General features: G+C 32.6%; 1 protein-coding gene across 7 annotated transcripts in view; it reads right to left on the bottom strand.

The window, feature by feature from the left end:
- The window catches only part of beta-Spec (spectrin beta chain), an 88,178-nt gene extending 74,123 nt beyond the window's left edge, over window positions 1–14,055 (bottom strand). For 6 of the 7 annotated variants that reach the window (XM_089697201.1, XM_089697203.1, XM_089697204.1 and 3 more), the window contains exon 1: window positions 8,493–8,651. The gene's annotated coding sequence lies outside the window, so the exon portion shown is untranslated. Of the gene's footprint in view, window positions 1–8,492; window positions 8,652–13,760 lie in introns of those variants that run through there. The other variant, XM_089697200.1, reaches the window with a different exon arrangement.
- Window positions 14,056–15,964: the final 1,909 nt, after the last annotated feature.

Below are 15,964 nucleotides of genomic sequence, written 5' to 3'. Positions count from 1 at the left end.
CTCAAATAAATGATTTCATGGTAATGGTTCTTTCTGGAAATTCAGCGAGAAATCAGATCCAGTTTCAGCGATACTAGGAATTAATCAATCATTTAACACATTGAAGATACACATGTTACTCTCGTATTGAATTACCAACAAATCAGACAGTTAGGTATCTGTACAAAACACAATACTGATAATGATAATGAAAAAATATAATATAATAATAGTAGGTATGTAGTTAAATATACATTTAAAGTTTACATAGGGATGTCTGTAAAAAAACGCGAAGCAAATCAAATATTCTCCATTAATTTATGCAGGTTCAAGACATTCTAAACATCCGCCCTTGATGAGTGAAACTTAAAATTACTTCATTAGACACTAATTAGCGATCAGAATGTTCAAAGCGAATTCCAACGTGAACGCAAGTTAATCTTTTAATTGCAAGTACCGATAGCATGGAAAAATAGGTTATTGTGCGACAACGGTCCGTGTCAATAACGAGGTATGAATTATTCACCAGGCTAGACAGTACAGTGAAATGCATCGCAACAAAGGCATCCATAACATGATAATCCGTAGATAACGAGCACTGTTTAATATTAAATTTAAAAGCTATTTTTCATACAACGATAATATTCACTACAAATTATACGTAAACAGCCTTGGTTGTATGTACCCTTGACCGATGACCCATACATTTAACTTTCGCTTACTAAAACAACTGTTGAGATATTGTGTTTCGTAAATTGTATTGTTTAACACATATTTATTATTTACATTAGAACATTAATATAATTTTTAACTTCGATTATAAGTAAAAATTTGCAACGCAGCTATGAGAGACTATTTCACCAGTAATTTTTCAATGATTATAATAATTATTCATACCATATATTCATCATCATGATGTCCTGAAAGTACAAGGTAGGTAAATATCGTGGTATCATTCTCATATTTTAGTTTAATTAACAATTAACGTTTATATGCTGTACAAGGTCGTTAATTTGTAATGCACATACTGTTTACGCAATTCAGCCATTAAATAGTAAACATGTAACTGAAAATCAAGCATTAAAAAAAATATTCGAAAAATTGGGTCCGATTATTTATAGTATACTTATCACATGTTAGACAAAAATCTTTTTAATCGTTCTTATGATAAAAATTGTACGAAGTTATAGTACCCCACCATTCGCGTTCGATATAAAAATCGTGTTCGATATAAACTCGTTTTTGTTTCGTTACCATGTAATAAATACATGGTAACGAAACAAAAACGAGGTGAATGACGTGACTGAGTACGTTACTAATGATTCGTACTTACGTAACAGTAAGTTAGAGACAAAACAACCACATCAAGACACCAGAAGAACGGCTTGATTGCCACAATTGCGAACCAACAACCGACAAATTGTTCTGTCAAATTGAATGCTGCATTCTAGTACAGACTTGAATGGGCTTCATTATAAGAGATAAGCGTCTCCATTCATATTACATAGTAACAACTAACAAGTAATTGAAATCACAATGAAATTACTTGTACTTCGTAAGAAAAACAGGACAAATAACCGAAGATTAAGAAAACAACTCACTTCTGTAATTAAGAGAATTAACGGACCGGTTAAATGAATTTTATCTGAGTTCTGATTACAGACTTGCACGAAAACACTAACACTAAGAGCTTTAAATATAATTCACTGCAAATAAAAGCTAACATATTATGTAATAGCAATGTTTGCATGCAAATGGATATTTTAATTTTTAAAAGGATGAGTTAATCATTCACAAATAAAATGTATTATTATCAAGCATTGCCTTAGAAGATTGTAAACAATATAATTTATTCATATATTTTATGAGTCACCAATTCACCTTACAGCATTGCATCGGTCCAAACTCTAGGACACTGTTCAAAGAATTGACATTGATTTTGGATAGCAATAAAGAATAGCTTATGTGATGAAATGTAAAATTATAACATTCCACCATGTGATAAATATTATGTTTTTTTCAGACTACAGACAGCTACATTATTAACTAATTTCAAAGACTAGTAAAATAGTCTAGCCTATTTCATAAGTTCCTTTGACTGTATACACGATGTCATAACATGTACATACACAATGTCATTTTAGGTACATATTCCGAATTATCAATATTTGATAATAGTGATAATACCGTGCAGAAAGAGCCCATATTGTATACAGAAAGCGGTAGTTACGTGAGCTAGCGACTGCAAGACATGAACTGGATTCGAGTTCATTGACTCTTATAGAGCAGGATTCAGGAATCGACCATCGGAATATTAAATTTTATTCCGTACGGTCCAATAGTCTTCGTATGCCTTTTGTGGCCACCGGTGCATATTATGTACTTACTAAATCTATACTAATATTATAAAGAGGAAAGGTTTGTATGTATGTATGTATGTATGTATGTATGTATGTATGGTTTTCACGCATAAACTACTGGACCGATTTTGATGAAATTTGGCACAGATAATCTTTAGACCCTGAGAAAGAACATAGGCTACCTTTTATTGCGAAATATGTACCACGGGCGAAGCCGGGGCGGACCGCTAGTATTATATAAATAATAGCATAAATAGGTACTTACTAAATATTGTACCATTATTAATTGATAGAAGCTAATTAAATATGTACATATTAAAGTTATGTCTAATGACCTATTTATATGAAAAGTTATAAAGTCATAAATTTTGTTGCACAAAATAGATGATTCGTATATAACACTCGAGTACCTGTAATATTGGTAATATGCAAAGGTCAACCAATAGAGACGGCAGAACAAAAGGTTGCCTACAATACGTAAGGCATCACAGATCACTGCCTTCAATAATATTCTCTACCTATATCAATAGCAACTCAATGTAGGTCATGTCTGCATGGAAACAAAACAACTTTAACGATTACAGTCTTAGAAAAGGATTAGAAACACGGACTTCAATTATTGCACTCTACTTACTAACATATTATCGGCTACCATAAAATATAAAGACGCTCACTCTAGACGTAATAACAGAAATATGGCTTCTTTCTGGCGATCGTTAGCTTGTCTGTACTATTTCCGACGCAGCATACTTTTTAAATTTTGTAACCTAATAATTTGAAAATGATTACGTCGGGTGCTTTGATTTAACCATTAGTTACTTAATAAATACTTTATCCTTAAATTAAGTGCTATGAAAATCATCCAACGACATAATATTACATTATTACAATTTACAATGAAAGAAAACGACATTTTTAGTAGCACAAGAATGCGTACTATGCGTGCCAAATAAGAATAGGACTGTCAAGACGCCATATTGTTCAGTAATACGCGCTAACTTCATTACCAAAGCGTATGGTGTGCAAAAAAATCAATAAAGAAATAATATTCAGTTTAAATATTTAATGTACGCTTTGTTGGTATTTCTAATACATTTCACGCCAAATTTATTATGAATGAGTAGGATTTGATAATAAAAGCACGTATATTAAAAAAAACATATATTATTTCAGTTTTTATCAATCGGATAATATTTCCTCTACACCACTTAACACAGCGTCATCGTCGTCGTATTCTGAATCTTCATTGCTGTCGCTGTCACTGCTATCTCCGCATTAACTATGAAAATGTTAACTTTTTATGAATACTGTTTCCATACCTGTATAATTAATTTATCCATAATCCATCAGTGAAATTCAATAAATAGTATTTTTTAATGAATATAACGATTATACAATAATTAAATATAATCATGAACAATAAAAAATAATTATGAGAAAATTCTTTTTCGCACATTTTTTTGCTGGCAGTACTAATTTGAGAGTTTTCGTGTGAAGTTGGCAGCAAGCGCGGTCCTATTCTTAGTTGGCACGCATAGTACTTCGAAGTTTAGGCTTTCTCCACTCATGACCCTTTTGTTAGCGTAATTATCGTGCCGGGTTACTCAACCGTGAAAGGGCCACGGATGTTGGCCGTTCAAATTTCAAATTGACTACAGTGAAGCATTGTTCAAAGTGCGGCATTTCTATGGTGGTAATAACTTCGTCAAAAATCAACAGCACTCAATAGTTCCCGAAAGTAAAATGTTCTTTTGTTTATGAAGAAATGTAGAGCTAAATGAAATTTATTTATTTAATTTCCATTTAAGTAAGAGTTATAGGTAGCTTTATTGCGAAAATGCAATCATCGATACAAATTGTTCTTCCTGCTTTATTTCGTCATATCGTGAGAATATAAGATAGATTCATAGTCCTATATTTAAACCTGATATTCCATGTCCGGTATTCCATGCGTCTGGCTAACCCAAAACTATATTTAACCATCTGTGAAAAGTAGGTATATTACAAATAGCACCAGTCGAAGGTTTGCGATAATATATGTCGGCGCAACGACGATAAACGACTACCCTCAAACTACTAAATAATTATAACTAGCTAAAGTTTACTTTGATCTTTTTTAAATAAGTGGTTGATTCATTAATCAACCACTAATGAAATAATTAAATTAACGAAATAATTAATGTTTGTTAAAACTGATGAAAATTCATTGTAAAAATTCGAGTGGCAACACTCAAACTAATTCTTGTGAGTCATTGTTTGCTTTAAATACGAGCGACCGACGGCACAGCGCACATTCACTCGCCGGCCGTCGGAGCGTACGGAGCTCTCTCTATAATTTCGACGTAGATTAAAAAAGGCAGTAAAATACCAACGGGCGTTCTACTTCGAGTATGAGCGTCTGCTCTGATGATGGTGACGTCAGAATTGCTGACGTCACTCTTTTTAAAAATAGCCTTTGGGCCCTTCTCCCGTCATCAGAAGTGGGATAGAATTCAAGCTCTCTCTTTTTAAATGTTAAACGTTTACGTAGTTTTGTAACGGCATACTGGCGTTTGTGTTTTTTCGTGCGTTGTGTAAAGTAAAAGTTTGTTACGTGGATTATTGTAACGGGAGTGTAGTTCATCGAAGGAATTGTGTGTGTTATCTGAGCTGCGCCTCTCTTTGTGATAAGCATAAATCTACGAGAAACTCCGAGAAATCTACGAGAACCTTCGAGAATCTGCCTATATCACAAATGAGTAGGTGTTGATCACATGATACGCGAACGGACTGTCTCTGTCATGTGGAGTGCTCAGTATTCTGAAAGGTCAGTGTGGCCGAGGCAGTGTGTTTTTGAAATCCCGAGATGAACTGCCGTAGTGTTGTAATACGAGAAAAGGCGTACGAGGACGTACGATTGTCAGTATGGCCGTGTTACACTTAAAATCTACGAGAACCTCCGAGAAATCTACGAGAACCTTCGAGACTCTCCGAGAACCGACACAAAATACGCCGAGAATCGTTCTCTTCTTCTTTGTCGATTCACTCTTGGCAGAGTGGTCGTGGTCACGTTGAGACATCCACATTGGTAGTGGAGGCGGACACAGCTTTCCGCACGATCTCCCGCCATGTCTTCCTGTTACTAGACTGTCTGGTGCAGTCTGATACACAAATTCCTATAGCAGATTTCACTTGGTCAGTCCAGCGCATTAGTGACCTGCTTTTACAACGAGACATTTACAACGAGGCTGGTGCAGAGCGCGCACCGCCTGTCAGTATGGCCGTGTCGGCGCAACGACGATAAACGACTACCCTCAAACTACTAAATAATTATAACTAGCTAAAGTTTACTTTGATCTTTTTTAAATAAGTGGTTGATTCATTAATCAACCACTAATGAAATAATTAAATTAACGAAATAATTAATGTTTGTTAAAACTGATGAAAATTCATTGTAAAAATTCGAGTGGCAACACTCAAACTAATTCTTGTGAGTCATTGTTTGCTTTAAATACGAGCGACCGACGGCACAGCGCACATTCACTCGCCGGCCGTCGGAGCGTACGGAGCTCTCTCTATAATTTCGACGTAGATTAAAAAAGGCAGTAAAATACCAACGGGCGTTCTACTTCGAGTATGAGCGTCTGCTCTGATGATGGTGACGTCAGAATTGCTGACGTCACTCTTTTTAAAAATAGCCTTTGGGCCCTTCTCCCGTCATATACAATACATTTTAGTATAAAAATTGCCAAATTATCTGTTTTTTGCATGATCACGTATGACAGATCAGACATGATTTTAAAGAATAAAATTTTCCTCATTTTCAAAATTCGCTACTATCATACCGGCCGCGGCATAATTATAGTCAAAACGGTCGAAACACTTGATATTCGTACTGATAATATCAGAATCGATTCAAGAACAAATAACATTTTATTATGTCAGTCATCGGGGTCGATTAATGGGTCAAATACGAGAACAGCGATAATTTTACAGCCCAAATTATATGATTCACAATTCACATATGTACATCGTGTTTATTTAAATTATACAAGCATTATCGAGTACTATCTTATTCAAGGGTAAACACAGTTACTTCAAGTTTTGAATGCATTACAAAATAATTTGGTAACAAACGTATGTTCAGAAGAAACGGACCTTTACAAGCATGTAAATCAATCATACAAATCACAATGAGATATTACTCATCTCAAGAAGGTTACGAAATCCATCAAATAAGCATACCTCAGACGTCATAATGCTAATTTGTAGCAGAGTCCAGTGTAATTTGTACTGATAATTAATATTTTATAATATTCAATTGTTTACGAAATAGATAAACAATTTATAAAAAAAAAATTGTAGTTAAAATATTCATATTGTTATAAGTATAAGTGGTTATTTGTATTATTTTATTTTTTTACTATAATAAGGAGAGACATCAATGATGGTACCCTTCGTGTTTTTTTTTTTAATTTTAAAACAACAAGCCATAAAAGTTTCCAACCGAACAAGTTCCCATAACATTAAAAACCATCATGATTAAAAAATGGACTTAACAGTTAAATATTTGTAATCGGTTGGACAAAAAACATGAGGTAACTTATGCAGTTGGAACGAAGCTTGTTGCATCGTTTTACAGGTTCCAATACGCCAAATTTGGGAATACAACTTAAAGCTGGTTGGGCAAGATATCCAACGAAACGGATGAAATATTTGTCAACTTATATTTACATCTATACCTACATTGAATAAAATTGTAGGTAAACTCGCAACTGTAAATAGTTAGACAGAAAAATATTACGTCCTTGTCGCAATTGCCATCTGCGACAGCGTTTATATTATTGTATGACATCACTGCGACAAAATCGGCAAAAACCACATCTTTAAATTGTATTTGATGAATATCTTGCAGTTACTTATAAAACTAATGACATCATACGAACGTCGAGACGCTAAGATCGTTTTTAAATAAGAACATCGTTTAATATTTTAGTGTTATTGTAATTTGTAGCGTAAGATAACAAAACCCAGCATCTCCGCAATCGCGTCTCTAGTCGGTTGAAACGGACGCCAAAAATAAAAGTACAAAGTGTTAATGTTAGATATAAACATTATTGAGAGGCGTTCGTGCGTTTCGCCGTGGGAGAACGCTAGAATAGTGAATGATATTCGATGTTTTGTACCAACTCATCTACCTATTGTGTTCATTTTGGTATCGATAAATATTTCGGTCTTTATTAAAGGAAGTATTATGTCCATTTTAAAAATACATGTATGGGAGAAGCCAGACACTGGACAAAAAGTGATGACGCACAATTACGCAGATGTGCATGTTATGACATATACATTAGGAAATTACAAAGAATGCTATTGAAAACCAAAAGAGCACTTTTTCTCAAGCTCATTAGACACAACATAGTGGCATGCACAGGGAACGAAACTTGGCGTAAAACATCGGAGGAAAATCTTAAAACGCTGTTTCATATTCTAAATACATACCTCCGAACTTTCGCAGCAAATGTCTTATTACAATGATAAATAATAAATATAAAGAACTCTTTATGTAACTGATAAGAAGGTACTTCGATCTTGCTACACATCTAATGGAATTTAAATGATTACTACATGTCTCCCACTTAATTATGGCAGCGAAAACAGCCGTCCTCGGATCATATCAATTAACCTCATGATAATTCTTCGGAATTTAAGGCTAGACATAAAGTGAAGTGAAACGAAAAATCCAATTTGTCTGTCTAGACCCGTCCGCGCCTGCTCCCTATACCTAAATTCCCAGTTTTCTAGGTCACCTGGGCGTGGAGAAAAAAATCTAGCCTGATATTTTATAATATTCAATTTAGGAAGCCTTGATTTATTAAAGTTAATCATTCGTTTTTCTGAAACAGTTAATGATTGATTCCACGTAGTCCAAAAAATGGTTTTCCAGTACCGATATTCAGGTTTCTTATTAGAAAAGCTTGCTGGTTTTATAAAATATTCTAGTATTGTTCCAGAACCAGGGTATTTCTAGTTGTTATATTAAAAAACTATGATTAAGAAAAATTTTCAAACAAGCCATCCTCCCAATTAACGCAGAAACGACACGTCAAACTATCGATTTACGAGACGAGCGTTACAAAAATGAAAGAGAACAATGCGGTATCTCGAACCTACCTTCCGAAGCGGGGACTATCTCATGTCAAATCCAAAACACAAATTCACTGCACTGTATTTTGGGGTATTATATGATACGCGAGCGACGCACAAGAGCGGACACAGCAATCCGTTGTACTGTACTGTCGCTATTGATCGAGCAGCGAACTCCCGGCGCCGGCCGACCGCATATCCCTATTGCACGCACGCCTACCCCGCCCCCCACCCGGCCATTCCACCCCTGTTATAAACTCGTACACCCTCGGTCATATTTTGAAACGTCCGTTACGGAATACATCGCGAATCTGCCATAACAATATTATGAGACTTACAGAATGTTGTTTAGAAAAAAGTATCTTCCTTAACAGGAAGCTAAGTGAACTGCGATATTTTACACATTTGTCCTTGGTAAATAGTGAAAAATAATGGCAGTGTGCACCCTATTTTTAAAACAATTTATTGTACGGATTTAAATCTGATTATCGCAGAATTTTATTAAATTTCATAAAATGATCTGTTGAAGCAGTACTATTTCAGGCTGACGAGGCACTGATTATCTAGCAAAAATAATATTTTTAAATAAAGATATTTTAAAATATTGTTCTTGAGCAAAATAATCAGTTCCAAAAATAAGGCTTTAATGATTTAAATCATAATAGTGGGAGGTCTTATTCATCTCTACATTAATTATGCATGCCACAATAGTAAACCTATGCATTATGCAAACAACCGCTAAATCCTTGAAATAATAACTATCAATCTATACTGGGCATTCTTTAGGGAATATTTACTTATTTGCCCTGTTAGCATTAAATTAATATGATACTAAGTCATTACCAAAATTTAAAGACTATGGGATCCACAAAGATTTTCTCATATTAATAAACTCATGCGGTTGATCTACATTTCTCAATTTCTTCACAGAAATTTTTATGGTGTTTATTATAAAAATTCTTAAGGCAGGCTATACATTTTCAAATTAAACTTTCTCTACATTCCATTATAAGAACTACCTTAAAGCCTAACGAATTCAAGTATTTTCTAATTTTTTACAGCATCAGCTGAGAGGCAGGTTTTTGTTTGTTTTAATGTGCGACGCGACCGAAAATCCTGCGTCAGCACAGCACCTACAGCTTCTTTTTCCATGATTAACCTTGTATTTAAAATGTGCCATTTTTTTATAGAATTACATGTTGGCTTACTCTTAGTACCAAACTTAAAAAAATAGATAACTTCATTTGAATTTCACAAAATATTTAAAATCTCCAAATATTTATTCTAAACACTTTCGTATTCCTATAACCCCGAGATAGTGGGAGAGAGATTAAACTTTTAATAATACAATATTGTAAAGTTGTTTGATTGATAGTCTATTTGAACGAGTTTCTGTCAGGAACTTCCAAATTCAATTGAAATATGCTTGTGATGAATTCATTTATAGACAAAGTTAAGTCTGTTCAAAACATCACAAATGAAAATTAGGAAAAATATATCATCAGAGAAGTTACGTCATGTAAAAGTTTAAATAATCTTAAAATTACTGACAAAAACATTATCAAAGGATATAAAACTAAAAGTACTACATATTTACAAATCCCAAATACACATGACGAGTCAATGACATCATTCCCACTAGCCTTTAGCCTTGTTACAATTGGCACTTTACTTTAAAGCAATTTCTATGGTTGATGTCATATTAGAGGTGAATATAATATTAGCGTAGTATTAATTAATTGATCCATTAATTATATTCATTAATAATGTAATCTATCATTTAACAGATTAGAATTATATTGTAAATTATAATGATTAGGATTACCTTTATATTCAGGCATTAATGATTGGCCCAGAAGTTTATTTGTGAACAAATAACGTAACGGCACCGGTTTCCGACTAGCCTCCTCTATCCGACCATTTTGATTTTTATTTGATAAAACGTTTAAAATACGCGCGACATTCGTGAAACTGAAGGCTTTCGATCCAATCACTTATCGTACGTCATCTGTCCAAAATTGGGTTTCAAATTTTAACCGACATTTCGTCAATCCAAGAAAAGCTAGGCGAGGGTGTAGTTTGTATTGGATTGAATGCGAAAAAAACATAAAACGGTGAAAATAAACATGTGGATTTTTACGTTAAATACTCTGATAAGTTTGTGGTTAATTTACTTTAAACGTTTTGTTGGTGTTTTAAATTATTAATTTTAAAATATACATGCAAAGATAGCGTGTTTTTATAGGTTTTTTTGGACAAATAATTATGGACGGAATGAGGAGCTTGTCAAAATAACAACATTCCGAAATCCGACCGAATCGGTCGGTAAAAGGAATTTCGCACTTTTTAAAAGAAGGTAATTTTCTATTATGCATGTTGTTTTGTGGAGGTTTCGTATTAAGTTATTTATTCTAAACGCTATGCTTACATACAACACCTGTATGCGACCAATGCTAACTTTAATGGATTATTTGTAATATTCGTTTTAACTGACACTCTTTTTTGATTTTTTTGTTATTCATTAACAAAGACCGGTCTGGTTTAAAAACCCTATATTTTACGTTTATGACACATAATTGCATAACTACGAAATTGTGAGATCTTTATATATGTGTACATATGAAATAGAAATGAACTAAAAATGAATATCAATTTCGGTTTAGAGGCTTTATTACGCAAATGTAGGTTTGGTCGGAATCTAGGTGCGATTTATTTCCCTGTTTCCGTCCAACTGGGTTGCTTTTGCTTGCGCTGTGCTTGAGTTAAATTGCATGCGTTTATTTCAGGTCATCATCATGAGTGATAAAAAAGAGGCTGAAGTATTCTCATTAGCTGAAATAATACTTTTGGTGAAATGGATTTTAGAATTGGGCAAAGTAGTCAATGGGACATTCTAATTTAGTGTGGATGACCAGTGAGGCATTTTATGAGTTTGAGTTTGTAAATGTAAATGTAATTGCACGCCTCATAAGCGAAGCGTTGAGGTGGGTACTACTGTCACTTCGCGCAAAACATCTGATTTTTCAAACTTAAAATGTCTTTATGTATCATACATTGCACTTGTAAGATAATACATACACACACATATTAAGAAAAAACACTATTTTTAACATTCATGATATTTTTGATGTCATTTTTGTTATTTAAACTAGTTAAAAAACAGTTTAAAAAAGTTCTGTCTTGGACGTCCGTGTGTCTGTATGTGCGGAGGATTTTCTTGTTAACACGATAGCGACCGAAATACTTTACTAATCGAGTCTTTTTTTTTCTCTTACGCTTGAGTATGCTCAGGAATAGAACCCTTTCATTTTTCAGGGTCTGATTCGATGTGGTTTAATTGTTATTAAATAAACAAAAATAATAATTAATAAACATTTATTAAAAAAAATTATGAGGCGTGCACTTTTGGATTTTCCAAATTATTTTAAACTACTACAGTCTAACATAGAGTTAGTTTTTGTTATTATAATAAATGCTCAAATATTATTAAAACTAGCGGTCCACCCCGGCTTCGCCCGTAGTACATATTTAAAATATCTCTCCATAAGAACCATCCTCGTACCTACTTCAAGTAATATAATAAAAAAAGAATTATCGAAATCGGTCCACGCGTGATGCAGTGAAAAGACGAAACGGGTTTTTACGAATTTCCATTGTATTTCTATTATCATAAAGTTGATTTTAGTAGAAAATATTTGGCTGGTCGGAATCTAGCTACTCAGTGGTCGGAAACACGTGCATTCGTACTCAGTCGGTCGGAAAATGGTGCTTTCAGTTAATTTCCAGTCGTGACAGTTAAAATCCAAATTTAAGTAATAAAAAGCCATTATGAAATACAATTATGTGCATATTTTAAAATATAAGTTCGTAATCTTTCATAATATCATTTTTTCTTATGACCTCTAGAGTATTTAATTTATCTTTTAAAGGATTCATTTAGCCGTATCAATCAGTGGTCGGAATTCGGTGCCATTACGTTAAATAAATAAGAAATATTATGAGGATAGTTTTGTATATTGTGTGAGAATTATTCCTTTTTCTCTTAGTTTCAACTGTCTAGATTTGTACAAAAAATATAAAAATAATATTTATGAACTGCTCACTCAAGCAAAAGATTTAATATTCTTAATAATTTCTGGTTCTGCGCAAGAATGGGATAATCTAGACAAGTCAAGAATATTTTTTTTATATAGATTTAAAAATTTACTACCAATCCCCATGATTGATGGCAAATGAAGTTTTTTATATGATTATTCATGTCAAGATTTGGTTAGAAGAAGAAATAATTACACGACTTGAGGTTTCCAACTTATATTTTGAAAGGTATTTTTTTAGTATTAACTATTTGCAAACAAATTTACTCTATTAGTTTTTACTTATAAAATAAATTGTTTTTGTATATATTTGTTCGTGGAATCTATTTATATAGATGCACATTATCATCAGACCTTGCACAGCAATGAATGTGAGGTGTGCGGCCTTAGCACATAGCAACATGATAGTCACAGCTCATTCAACATACTATAGGATCAAATTATATGTACTAGGTATATATTATATTATAATATATAAAGTAGTAAATATGTATACTTACTAATTAATCCATACTAATATTATAAATGCGAAAGTAACTCTGTCTGTTACTCAATCACGCCTAAACTACGGAACCAATTTGCATGAAATTTGGTATGGAGATATTTTGATACCCGAGAAAGGACATAGGCTACTTTTTATTGCAAAATATGTACCACGGGCGAAGCCGGGGCGGACCACTAGTTATTAATATAGATGAAACTATCTTTATTAATTGTCGTTAGAAGCGATATTTCGAATAGGTGGTTGTAAAATAAGGTATAAATAGGCACTTGTAAGTTTTCATGTACAAAAATGTTTGCAAGATGAGTCGATTTTTAAATGTAAAATTTGCTTATTGGTTTTGATAAGATAAGAATAAAACTTAAATAAATATATACTTTCTTTAACATTATGCAATCTGTTACGGGTGTGGACTGGAGTTACTAATTATCAAACAGTTGATAAAATATTTTGCTTGGCGATAAATATTACAAGTTGTTGCCTATTGAAATACAATTATATGTTATTTACCTTCATACGTATATTGTAGATTTCCACTTTTTGTTTGATTAAGTATACAAGCTATCAAACTCGATTTGAAAAAATATTTGGGACACCTACATCGAAACGTTCATAAACAAAATAAGTTTAAGATTGTATTTATCTACCAGATCTGTGATAAAAAATATAATACAAGTTGATATTATTATTTAATCATACCTGCAAAACTAATCCAGGAATGTATTCCTCGGGTATATGTAGTTCTTCAGTTCACACAAATACCGCTACCACTTTCGGGCTTACTCAGAAACCCAAGTCAAACTTTACACCAATAACTAATCGTTTTTTTGCCGGTTTTATCTTTTTTATGCATAACCCAATCACTTATGAATATATCAATACGTTATTATTCACTTTTCACATACAAATCTTTCTAATTATCATCCGTGAATACGAGTACGAACACGGCATCGAGGGCAAGGCGAAAGACCGTCGCGAAGCATCACCTTACCGCCCATATCATAGATTAAGTAAATTGTAGATAATGCATGCGCTAACAAAGATTAATATTTAGTACATACTTTCAATACTTTACATTCTCTGCTTTGTGCCAACAGAAAGCTTTGTGTTATCCCTAACCTTTTATCAGTTTATGTATATAATATCCTAAAAGTAAATAATTAACTAAGATATGCCTTAATATTATTTTAAATATAGATTAAAAGTTAAGGTTGAAAAGTGAAAAAAAAATCCTTAAAATAAGCCCATAAAGATAATTTACCTATGTCTTGCATTGATACTAGTTTATTTCCTTAATTGAGAAAATGTTGAATAATATTAACTGTATTAACTCTTATAATAATTGCTTATTCAAATAATAAAAATAATTTTTCAAATACAAATTTTATAAGAAGTAAGAAACAAAACATACTATGCTTAAGGATTGAATGAAAAGTAAATCTTAAAAATATATTATTAAAAGAGAAAACGATTTTAAAGGTAATTTCTTTTTTTTAATCTTTGAGCAAGATGATGTCATGCACCGGCATAGAATTTTTTAGGCAAAAACATAAACCAAGAGAGTCTATGGTTATAATAAAATTAAACTTGCTAACCAATTTACCAAGTGGAAATACGCAATCCAGTATTTATTATTCATTTAGAAAAATAAACTAAACTTATATGTATGGAATTAATTTTTAATTTGATTTAAATATTTATTGTTTGATAATCTATGTCGTTTCAATATTTTATATACTCTGTTTTTTAGTTCTATGATGAAGCCATAGATGGCGTTAAACGAAATAAGTTTTTTTTCGCATACAGCAACTTGAAATGACTATAATTTTATAAACATGAATATGTAAAGTAATATGTTAGAACACGCTAAAGTATTTATAAATTAATAAAATAATTTTAAGTGAATTAATTTAAAGTTTATTTTCTCACAGCTAGCGCCATCTAGAATGCATTATGATAATCGACCGAGGGATGTTAAAGTAGCGGGAAATTCAAAATCAATGCATTGTGTATAAGAACCATTTAATATCTAAGGTAATAAACTAATAACTATTCCAACTCCCAATTCCCATTTTAATTATTATTATTATACTTGAACTTGAATTTATGATGTTGGTAACCTTTGGTAACGAACAATTTTCAAATAGCATTTATTTCCTAGCAGAAATATAATAAACGTCATTATTTTTAAGATAGGTAATAGGTACATGTATGTAAATATGTTTATTAAGCTATTGCATAGCTTTTATCGCGGGCCTTGAGCGCGGGGACCGAATCCAGAAATTGCGTAACGAAAAACCTCACGCTCCTCACTCCGACGGGCACGGAGGTGTGGCTTAAAGGCATAGCATGCAATAGCTTTACCGCGGCAGTCCCCGAGTGCCACACGTCTTTTTATTTATTTATTTATTTATTTATTCTTCACTGTATAGGAAATACAAAATGAAGACGACACAAAATAAAAGATACAAACGGCATACAGTGGGCGGCCTTATGGCTATAAGCCATTTCTTCCAGGCAACCGTCGGGTAGAGGATAAAAATATAATAACTTCGGTAGTGTGAGCCAAAAATTAACATGAATTATAAATATTTAAATAATAAAATATATAGTAACACATACCTATACATAAATATTATATACGTACTTAAAGAATATAATAATCACATAGATACATACATACATACATACATATACAAATATCATACACATATTACATAATATACTTACAGATACAAACAGAAATACGATAATTACATAAATACTACAATTAGAGGGAAAGGTAATAATCTTTCAGCATTTTCTTGAAAGAGTTTATTGTTTGAACACAACGAATTCTCTCAGGTAGGTTGTTCCATAAACGGATCAAAATCATTTATTAGGTATCAAAATAAAACACTCCA

This window comes from Colias philodice, chromosome 7, assembly GCF_061535455.1.
Source record: "Colias philodice isolate Cphi_HAF_F1 chromosome 7, ilColPhil1 Martin Lab GWU primary, whole genome shotgun sequence".
In the NCBI taxonomy this organism is placed as follows: domain Eukaryota; kingdom Metazoa; phylum Arthropoda; class Insecta; order Lepidoptera; family Pieridae; genus Colias; species Colias philodice.
Note: the sequence above shows the minus strand (reverse complement) of the source record. Positions and strands in the feature narration are given on the sequence as shown.